General features: G+C 52.1%; 2 long non-coding RNA genes across 3 annotated transcripts; one reads left to right on the top strand and one right to left on the bottom strand.

Moving 5' to 3' along the window:
* The first annotated feature begins 4,903 nt into the window (after positions 1 to 4,903).
* LOC127537633 (uncharacterized) lies at positions 4,904 to 9,161 on the top strand. Its single transcript, XR_007947368.1, has 3 exons — positions 4,904 to 4,959; positions 5,177 to 5,327; positions 9,068 to 9,161. It is a non-coding gene; the product is annotated as an uncharacterized LOC127537633 (long non-coding RNA).
* On the bottom strand, positions 4,919 to 11,307 carry LOC127537632 (uncharacterized). Of its 2 annotated transcripts, XR_007947367.1 has the most exons (6): positions 9,620 to 9,687; positions 9,028 to 9,366; positions 8,626 to 8,774; positions 8,163 to 8,440; positions 5,768 to 6,164; positions 4,919 to 5,151 (listed from the first exon to the last, which is right to left on the bottom strand). It is a non-coding gene; the product is annotated as an uncharacterized LOC127537632 (long non-coding RNA). The 2 variants fall into 2 exon arrangements; XR_007947366.1 differs by lacking the exons at positions 4,919 to 5,151; positions 9,620 to 9,687 and adding an exon at positions 11,183 to 11,307 and having other exon boundaries at positions 5,320 to 6,164.
* Positions 11,308 to 11,904: the final 597 nt, after the last annotated feature.

Raw genomic sequence — 11,904 nt, 5'->3', positions numbered from 1 at the left:
CTCATGAAAACTGTTGACTTTGTTGATCTATTAGGACAAGCAAACATTTAAAAAAAAAGGACAAGCAAACATTAAACCCTCTTTTAAAACAGTACCCATTAATAAAAGTGACGTACTCAAACAAATTATTCATAAAAGAGGCAATCTGTAGATAATTTATAATCTAAAGAAATCCCAAAACTGATCAATTACACAGAAAAAAGTAAACAAATCCATCACATTTATGACACCTTCAAATCCAGCAAAAAAAATGGAATTGGATTGCAGATTGGGAGTAACAGGTGGAATTTTTCTTCTGACCTCCAAAAGATTTGGAAATCTTACAAAGACGTCCAAATCATTTGAACACAATCCCTTCACTGGAAGGAAAATAATAACTAGTACAACCAATTTGCCAGTGTTTGACAAATCCAAGACTGAGTTTGCTGGATGTTTACACCAATCAGACAAAATCTTATGACCACCTGCCCAATATTGTCTTGACGTCCAGAGCCAGTGGGGCATGGACATGGGACCTCTGGGGATGTCCTGTGGCAGTGAATTCTGTGGGTTCTGTTGGTTGCAGGGTGGGACCTTCCTAGATCAGGCTTATCCTTTCACATCCCACAGATGCTCAATAAGATGTGGATCTGGGTGAACAGCTTGACTCCCTTCGTATCCCCCGAGCTACTCCTGAGCAATTTTTGCCATGTGTCTCGGTGCATTGTCCTGTTGATGGTGACAACTGGCATCAAGGATTGCTTTTGCTTTTGGGGGGGTTGCTTGACTTGCAGTGCTGAGGTGGGTGGTGCATGTCAAACATCCACATGAATGCCAGGCCTCAAGGTTCTTGAGGATGATTGGGGTTCGATTCCAGGTGTGAGTGAGTGAATGAGATAGGCATAGGGTGGTATAGCTCTGTGGGTAGAGTGAGTGAGACAGACATAGGGTGGTATAGCTCAGTGGGTACAGTGGCGGGCTGGCACCCAGGAGGCTGGGGTTCGATTCCAGGTGTGAGGGAGATAGGCATAGGGTGGTATAGCTGAGTGGGTAGAGTGAGTGAGACAGGCATAGGGTGGTATAGCTCAGTGGGAAGAGTGAGTGAGATAGACATAGGGTGGTATAGCTCAATGGGTAGAGTGGGTAGAGTGAGTGAGTGAGATAGGCATAGGGTGGCATAGCTCAATGGGTAGAGTGAGAAAAGCATAGGGTGGGATACCTCAGTGGGAAGAGTGAGTGAGAGAGGCATAGGGTTCCCACCAACCGACCGAGCGAGCGATACTCCCTATGCCTATCTCACTCACCCACTGAGCTATACTCCCTATGCCGATCTCTCTCATTCCTATTCTCCCTATGCCTATCTCACTCATACCTGGAATCGAATCCCGGCCTCTCGGGTGCCAGCCAGCCACTCTACCCACTGAGCTATACTCCCTATGCCGATCTCACTCACTCCTATTCTCCCTCTGCCGATCTCACTCACCCACCCACCGAGCTATACTCCCGATGCCTATCTCACTCACTCCTGTACTCCCTATGCCTATCTCACTCACCCAGTGAGCTATACTCCCGATGCCTATCTCACCCACCCACCGAGCTATACTCCCTATGCCTATCTCACTCACTCCTGTACTCCCTATGCCTATCTCACTCACCCAGTGAGCTATACTCGCGATGCCTATCTCACCCACCCACCGAGCTATACTCCCTATGCCTATGTCACTCACTCCTGTATTCCCTATGCCTATCTCACTCACCCAGTGAGCTATACTCCCGATGCCTATCTCACCCACCCACCGAGCTATACTCCCTATGCCGATCTCACTCACTCCTATTCTCCCTATGCCTATCTCACTCACTCACCGAGCTATACTCCCCATGCCTATCTCACTCACTCCTGTACTCACTATCTCACTCACACCTGGAATCGAACCCCGGCCTCCCGGGTGCCAGCCAGCCACTCTACCCACTGAGCTATACTCCCGATGCCTATCTCACTCACCCACTGAGCTATACTCCCAATGAAGATCTCACTCACTCCGATTCTCCCTATGCCTATCTCACTCACCCACTGAGTTATACTCCCTGTGCCGATCTCACTCACTCCTATTCTCCCTATGCCGATCTCACTCACACCTGGAATCGAACCCCGGCCTCCCGGGTGCCAGCCAGCCACTCTACCCACTGAGCTATACTCCATATGCCGATCTCACTCACTCCTCTTCTCCCTATGCCTATCTCACTCACTCACCCACCCACCGAGCTATACTCCCGATGCCTATCTCACTCACTCCTGTACTCACTATCTCACTCACACCTGGAATCGAACCCCGGCCTCCCAGGTGCCAGCCAGTCACTCTACCCACTGAGCTATATTCCCTTTGCCTATCTCACTCACCCAGTTAGCTATACTCCCGATGCCTGTCTCACTCACCCACTGAGCTGTACTCCGTCTGCCGATGTCACTCACTCCTATTCTCCCTATGCCTGTCTCACTCACTCACCGAGCTATACTCCCCATGCCTATCTCACTCAGCCAGTTAGCTATACTCCCGATGCCTGTCTCACTCACCCACTGAGCTATACTCCCTATGCCGATCTCACTCACTCCTATTCTCCCTCTGCCGATCTCACTCACCCACCCACCGAGCTATACTCCCGATGCCTATCTCACTCACTCCTGTACTCCCTATGCCTATCTCACTCACACCTGGAATCGAACCCCGGCCTTCCGGGTGCCAGCCAGCCACTCTGCCCACTGAGCTATACTCCCGATGCCTATCTCACTCACCCACTAAGCTATACTCCCGATGCCTATCTCACTCACTCCTGGACTCACTATCTCACTCACACCTGGAATCGAACCCCGGCCTCCCGGGTGCCAGCCAGTCACTCTGCCCACTGAGCTATACTCCCTATGCCAATCTCACTCACCCAGTCAGCTATACTCCATATGCCGATCTCACTCACTCCTCTTCTCCCTATGCCTATCTCACTCACCCACCCACCGAGCTATACTCCCTATGCCTATGTCACTCACTCCTGTATTCCCTATGCCTATCTCACTCACCCAGTGAGCTATACTCCCGATGCCTATCTCACCCACCCACCGAGCTATACTCCCTATGCCGATCTCACTCACTCCTATTCTCCCTATGCCTATCTCACTCACTCACCGAGCTATACTCCCCATGCCTATCTCACTCACTCCTGTACTCACTATCTCACTCACACCTGGAATTGAACCCCGGCCTCCCGGGTGCCAGCCAGCCACTCTACCCACTGAGCTATACTCCCGATGCCTATCTCACTCACCCACTGAGCGATACTCCTTGTGCCGATCTCACTCACTCCTATACTCCCGATGCCGATCTCACTCATCTAGTTAGCTATACTCCCGATGCCTATCTCACTCACCCACTGAGCTATACTCCCAATGAAGATCTCACTCACTCCGATTCTCCCTATGCCTGTCTCACTCACCCACTGAGCTGTACTCCGTCTGCCGATGTCACTCACTCCTATTCTCCCTATGCCTGTCTCACTCACTCACCGAGCTATACTCCCCATGCCTATCTCACTCAGCCAGTTAGCTATACTCCCGATGCCTGTCTCACTCACCCACTGAGCTATACTCCCTATGCCGATCTCACTCACTCCTATTCTCCCTCTGCCGATCTCACTCACCCACCCACCGAGCAATACTCCCGATGCCTATCTCACTCACTCCTGTACTCCCTATGCCTATCTCACTCACCCACCCACCGAGCTATACTCCCTATGCCTATGTCACTCACTCCTGTATTCCCTATGCCTATCTCACTCACCCAGTGAGCTATACTCCCGATGCTTATCTCACCCACCCACCGAGCTATACTCCCTATGCCGATCTCACTCACTCCTATTCTCCCTATGCCTATCTCACTCACTCACCGAGCTATACTCCCCATGCCTATCTCACTCACTCCTGTACTCACTATCTCACTCACACCTGGAATTGAACCCCGGCCTCCCGGGTGCCAGCCAGCCACTCTACCCACTGAGCTATACTCCCGATGCCTATCTCACTCATCTAGTTAGCTATACTCCCGATGCCTATCTCACTCACCCACTGAGCTATACTCCCAATGAAGATCTCACTCACTCCGATTCTCCCTATGCCTATCTCACTCACCCACTGAGTTATACTCCCTATGCCGATCTCACTCACCCACCCACCCACCGAGCTATACTCCCGATGCCTATCTCACTCACTCCTGTACTCACTATCTCACTCACACCTGGAATCGAACCCGGCCTCCCAGGTGCCAGCCAGTCACTCTACCCACTGAGCTATATTCCCTTTGCCTATCTCACTCACCCAGTTAGCTATACTCCCGATGCCTGTCTCACTCACCCCACTGAGCTGTACTCCGTCTGCCGATGTCACTCACTCCTATTCTCCCTATGCCTGTCTCACTCACTCACCGAGCTATACTCCTCATGCCTATCTCACTCAGCCAGTTAGCTATACTCCCGATGCCTATCTCACTCACCCACGGAGCTATACTCCCTATGCCGATTTCACTCACTCCTATTCTCCCGATGCCTATCTCACTCACTCTTCCCCCTGAGCGATACCACCCTATGCCGATCTCACTCTCTTCCCCAGCTATACCACCCTATGCCTATCTCATTCACTCACTCACACCTGGAATCGAACCCCAGCGTCCTGGGTGCCAGCCAGCCACTCTACCCACTGAGCTATACTCCCTATGCCGATCTCACTCAGAGATCACTCACTCCTGTACTCCCTATGCCTATCTCACTCACCCAGTTAGCTATATTCCCGATGCCTATCTCACCCACCCACGAGCAATACTCCCTATGCCGATCTCACTCACTCCTATTCTCCCTATGCCTATCTCACTCACCCACCCACCGAGCTATAATCCCTATGCCGATCTCACTCACACCTGGAATCGAACCCCGGCCTCCCAGGTGCCAGCCAGTCACTCTACCCACTGAGCTATTCTCCCTATGCCTATCTCACTCACCCAGTTAGCTATACTCCCGATGCCTATCTCACTCACCCACTGAGCTGTACTCCCGATGCCTATCTCACTCACTGAGCTATACTCCCGATGCCGATCTCACTCACTCCTATTCTCCCTATACCTATCTCACTCACACCTGAAATCGAACCCCGGCCTCCCAGGTGCCAGCCAGTCACTCTACCCACTGAGCTATACTCCCTATGCCTATCTCACTCACTCAGTTAGCTATACTCCCGATGCCTATCTCACTCACTGAGCTATACTCCCGATGCCGATCTCACTCACACCTGGAATCGAACCCCGGCCTCCCAGGTGCCAGCCAGTCACTCTACCCACTGAGCGATTCTCCCTACGCCTATCTCACTCACCCAGTTAGCTATACTCCCGATGCCTATCTCACTCACCCACTGAGCTATACTCCCTATGCCTATCTCACTCACTCAGATAGCTATACTCCCGATGCCTATCTCACTCACTCAGTTAGCTATACTCCCGATGCCTATCTCACCCAGTTAGATATACTCCTGATGCCGATCTCACTCACCCACTGAGCTGTACTCCCGATGCCTATCTCACTCACTGAGCTGTACTCCCGATGCCGATCTCACTCACTCAGTTAGCTATACTCCCGATGCCGATCTCACTCACCCAGTTAGCTATACTCCCGATGCCTATCTCACTCACCCACTGAGCTATACTCCCAATGCCGATCTCACTCACTCCTATTCTCCCTATATCTATCTCACTCACACCTGGAATCGAACCCCGGCCTCCCAGGTGCCAGCCAGTCACTCTACCCACTGAGCTATCCTCCCGATGCCTATCTCACTCACTCAGTTAGCTATCCTCCCGATGCCTATCTCACTCACCCACTGAGCTGTACTCCCGATGCCTATCTCACTCACCCAGTTAGCTATACTCCCGATGCCTATCTCACTCACCCACTGAGCTGTACTCCCGATGCCTATCTCACTCACTGAGCGATACTCCCGATGCCGATCTCACTCACCCACTGAGATGTACTCCCTATGCCTTTCTCACTCACCCAGTTAGCTATACTCCCGATGCCTATCTCACTCACCCACTGAGCTATACTCCCGATGCTGATCTCACTCACTCCTATTCTCCCTATACCTATCTCACTCACACCTGGAATCGAACCCCGGCCTCCTAGGTCCCAGCCAGTCACTCTACCCACTGAGCTATACTCCCTATGCCTATCTCACTCACTCAGTTAGCTATACTCCCGATGCCTATCTCACTCACTGAGCGAAACTCCCGATGCCTTTCTCACACACCCACTGAGCTATATTCCCTATGCCGATCTCACTCACTCCTATTCTCCCGATACCTATCTCACTCACACCTGGAATCGAACCCCGGCCTCCCAGGTGCCAGCCAGTCACTCTCCCCACTGAGCTATACTCCCTATGCCAATCTCATTCACTCACTGAGCTATACTCCCGATGCCTATCTCACTCACCCACTGAGCTATACTCCCTATGCCGATCTCACTCACTCCTATTCACCCTTTACCTATTTCACTCACACCTGGAATTGAACCCCGGCCTCCCAGGTGCCAGCCAGTCACTCTGCCCACTGAGCTATACTCCCTATGCCTATCTCACTCACCCACTGAGCTTTACTCCCTCTGCCGATCTCACTCACCCACTGAGTTATACTCCCTATGCCGATCTCACTCACTCCTACTCTCCCTATACCTATCTCACTCACACCTGGAATCGAACCCCGGCCTCCCAGGGGCCAGCCAGTCACTCTACCCACTGAGCTATACTCCCTATGCCTATCTCACTCACTCAGTTAGCTATACTCCCCATGCCTATCTCTCTCACTCCTATTCTCCCTATACCTACCTCACTCACACCTGGAATCGAACCCCGGCCTCCCAGGTGCCAGCCAGTCACTCTACCCACTGAGTTATAGTCCCTATGCCTTTCTCACTCACTCAGTTAGCTATACTCCCGATGCCTATCTCACTCACTGAGCTATACTCCCGATGCCGATCTCACTCATCCACTGAGCTATACTCCCTATGCCGATCTCACTCACCCACTGAGTTATACTCCCTATGCCGATCTCACTCACTCCTACTCTCCCTATACCTATCTCACTCACACCTGGAATCGAACCCCGGCCTCCCAGGTGCCAGCCAGTCACTCTACGCACTGAGCTATACTCCCTATGCCTATCTCACTCACTCAGTTAGCATGACTCCCGATGCCTATCTCACTCACCCACTGAGCTGTACTCCCGATGCCTATCTCACTCACTGAGCGATACTCCCGATGCCGATCTCACTCACCCACTGAGATGTACTCCCTATGCCTTTCTCACTCACCCAGTTAGCTATACTTCCGATGCCTATCTCACTCACCCACTGAGCTATACTCCCTATGCTGATCTCACTCACTCCTATTCTCCCTATACCTATCTCACTCACACCTGGAATCGAACCCCGGCCTCCTAGGTCCCAGCCAGTCACTCTACCCACTGAGCTATACTCCCTATGCCTATCTCACTCACTCAGTTAGCTATACTCCCGATGCCTATCTCACTCACTGAGCGATACTCCCGATGCCTTTCTCACACACCCACTGAGCTATATTCCCTATGCCGATCTCACTCACTCCTATTCTCCCGATACCTATCTCACTCACACCTGGAATCGAACCCCGGCCTCCCAGGTGCCAGCCAGTCACTCTCCCCACTGAGCTATACTCCCTATGCCAATCTCATTCACTCAGTTAGCTATACTCCCGATGCCTATCTCACTCACCCACTGAGCTGTACTCCCGATGCCTATCTCACTCACTCAGTTGGCTATACTCCCGATGCCTATCTCACTCACTGAGCGATACTCCCTATGCCTATCTCACTCACCCAGTTAACTATACTCCCGATGCCTATCTCACTCACCCACTGAGCTGTACTCCCGATGCCTATCTCACTCACTGAGCTATACTCCCGATGCCTATCTCACTCACTCAGTTGGCTATACTCCCGATGCCTATCTCACTCACTGAGCGATACTCCCTATGCCTATCTCACTCACCCAGTTAACTATACTCCCGATGCCTATCTCACTCACCCACTGAGCTATACTCCCTATGCCGATCTCACTCACACCTGGAATCGAACCCCGGCCTCCCAGGTGCCAGCCAGTCACTCTTCCCACTGAGCTATACTCCCTATGCCTATCTCACTCACTCAGTTAGCTATACTCCCGATGCCTCTCTCACTCACCCACTGAGCTGTACTCCCTGTGCCTGTCTCACTCACCCAGTTAGCTATTCTCCCGATGCCGATCTCACTCACCCAGTTTGCTATACTCCCGATGCCTATCTCACTCACCCACTGAGCTATACTCCCTATGCCGATCTCACTCACTCCTATTCTCCCTTTACCTATTTCACTCACACCTGGAATCGAACCCCGGCCTCCCAGGTGCCAGCCAGTCACTCTGCCCACTGAGCTATACTCCCTATGCCTATCTCACTCACCCACTGAGCTTTACTCCCTCTGCCGATCTCACTCACCCACTGAGTTATACTCCCTATGCCGATCTCACTCACTCCTACTCTCCCTATACCTATCTCACTCACACCTGGAATCGAACCCCGGCCTCCCAGGTGCCAGCCAGTCACTCTACCCACTGAGCTATACTCCCTATGCCTATCTCACTCACTCAGTTAGCTATACTCCCCATGCCTATCTCTCTCACTCCTATTCTCCCTATACCTACCTCACTCACACCTGGAATCGAACCCCGGCCTCCCAGGTGCCAGCCAGTCACTCTACCCACTGAGTTATACTCCCTATGTCTTTCTCACTCACTCAGTTAGCTATACTCCCGATGCCTATCTCACTCACTGAGCTATACTCCCGATGCCGATCTCACTCATCCACTGAGCTATACTCCCTATGCCGATCTCACTCACCCACTGAGTTATACTCCCTATGCCGATCTCACTCACTCCTACTCTCCCTATACCTATCTCACTCACACCTGGAATCGAACCCCGGCCTCCCAGGTGCCAGCCAGTCACTCTACCCACTGAGCTATACTCCCTATGCCTATCTCACTCACTCAGTTAGCATGACTCCCGATGCCTATCTCACTCACCCACTGAGCTGTACTCCCGATGCCTATCTCACTCACTGAGCGATACTCCCGATGCCGATCTCACTCACCCACTGAGATGTACTCCTATGCCTTTCTCACTCACCCAGTTAGCTATACTCCCGATGCCTATCTCACTCACCCACTGAGCTATACTCCCTATGCTGATCTCACTCACTCCTATTCTCCCTATACCTATCTCACTCACACCTGGAATCGAACCACGGCCTCCTAGGTCCCAGCCAGTCACTCTACCCACTGAGCTATACTCCCTATGCCTATCTCACTCACTCAGTTAGCTATACTCCCGATGCCTATCTCACTCACCCACTGAGCTGTACTCCCGATGCCTGTCTCACTCACTGAGCTATACTCCCGATGCCGATCTCACTCATCCACTGAGCTATACTCCCTATGCCGATCTCACTCACTCCTATTCTCGCGATACCTATCTCACTCACACCTGGAATCGAACCCCGGCCTCCCAGGTGCCAGCCAGTCACTCTCCCCACTGAGCTATACTCCCTATGCCAATCTTATTCACTCAGTTAGCTATACTCCCGATGCCTATCTCACTCACCCACTGAGCTGTACTCCCGATGCCTATCTCACTCACTGAGCTATACTCCCGATGCCTATCTCACTCACCCACTGAGCTGTACTCCCTATGCCTATCTCACTCACCCACTGAGCTATACTCACTTTGCCGATCTCACTCACTCCTATTCTCCCTATACCTATCTCACTCACACCTGGAATCGAACCCCGGCCTCCCAGGTGCCAGCCAGTCACTCTCCCCACTGAGCTATACTCCCTATGCCAATCTCATTCACTCAGTTAGCTATACTCCCGATGCCTATCTCACTCACCCACTGAGCTGTACTCCCGATGCCTATCTCACTCACTGAGCTATACTCCCGATGCCTATCTCACTCACCCACTGAGCTATACTGCCTATGCCTATCTCACTCACTCAGTTGGCTATACTCCCGATGCCTATCTCACTCACTGAGCGATACTCCCTATGCCTATCTCACTCACCCAGTTAATTATACTCCCGATGCCTATCTCACTCACCCACTGAGCTATACTCCCTATCCCGATCTCACTCACTCCTTTTCTCCCTATACCTATCTCACTCACACCTGGAATCGAACCCCGGCCTCCCAGGTGCCAGCCAGTCACTCTTCCCACTGAGCTATTCTCCCTATGCCTATCTCACTCACTCACTCAGTTAGCTATACTCCCGATGCCTCTCTCACTCACCCACTGAGCTGTACTCCCTGTGCCTGTCTCACTCACCCAGTTAGCTATTCTCCCGATGCCGATCTCACTCACCCAGTTTGCTATACTCCCGATGCCTATCTCACTCACCCACTGAGCTATACTCCCTATGCCGATCTCACTCACTCCTATTCTCCCTTTACCTATTTCACTCACACCTGGAATCGAACCCCGGCCTCCCAGGTGCCAGCCAGTCACTCTGCCCACTGAGCTATACTCCCTATGCCTATCTCACTCACCCACTGAGCTTTACTCCCTCTGCCGATCTCACTCACCCACTGAGTTATACTCCCTATGCCGATCTCACTCACTCCTACTCTCCCTATACCTATCTCACTCACACCTGAATCGAACCCCGGCCTCCCAGGTGCCAGCCAGTCACTCTACCCACTGAGCTATACTCCCTATGCCTATCTCACTCACTCAGTTAGCTATACTCCCCATGCCTATCTCTCTCACTCCTATTCTCCCTATACCTACCTCACTCACACCTGGAATCGAACCCCGGCCTCCCAGGTGCCAGCCAGTCACTCTACCCACTGAGTTATACTCCCTATGTCTTTCTCACTCACTCAGTTAGCTATACTCCCGATGCCTATCTCACTCACTGAGCTATACTCCGATGCCGATCTCACTCATCCACTGAGCTATACTCCCTATGCCGATCTCACTCACCCACTGAGTTATACTCCCTATGCCGATCTCACTCACTCCTACTCTCCTATACCTATCTCACTCACACCTGGAATCGAACCCCGGCCTCCCAGGTGCCAGCCAGTCACTCTACCCACTGAGCTATACTCCCTATGCCTATCTCACTCACTCAGTTAGCATGACTCCCGATGCCTATCTCACTCACCCACTGAGCTGTACTCCCGATGCCTATCTCACTCACTGAGCGATACTCCCCGATGCCGATCTCACTCACCCACTGAGATGTACTCCCTATGCCTTTCTCACTCACCCAGTTAGCTATACTCCCGATGCCTATCTCACTCACCCACTGAGCTATACTCCCTATGCTGATCTCACTCACTCCTATTCTCCCTATACCTATCTCACTCACACCTGGAATCGAACCACGGCCTCCTAGGTCCCAGCCAGTCACTCTACCCACTGAGCTATACTCCCTATGCCTATCTCACTCACTCAGTTAGCTATACTCCCGATGCTATCTCACTCACTGAGCGATACTCCGATGCCTTTCTCACACACCCACTGAGCTATATTCCCTATGGCCGATCTCACTTACTCGTATTCTCCCGATACCTATCTCACTCACCCGGAATCGAACCCCGGCCTCCCAGGTGCCAGCCAGTCACTCTCCCCACTGAGCTATACTCCGATGCCTATCTCACTCACCCACTGAGCTGTACTCCCGATGCCTGTCTCACTCACTGAGCTATACTCCCGATGCCTATCTCACTCACCCACTGAGCTATACTGCCTATGCTATCTCACTCA

This window comes from Acanthochromis polyacanthus, chromosome 15 (genome assembly GCF_021347895.1).
Source record: "Acanthochromis polyacanthus isolate Apoly-LR-REF ecotype Palm Island chromosome 15, KAUST_Apoly_ChrSc, whole genome shotgun sequence".
Classification (NCBI taxonomy): Eukaryota; Metazoa; Chordata; class Actinopteri; family Pomacentridae; genus Acanthochromis; species Acanthochromis polyacanthus.
This window is presented reverse-complemented; position numbering and strand designations above follow the sequence as displayed.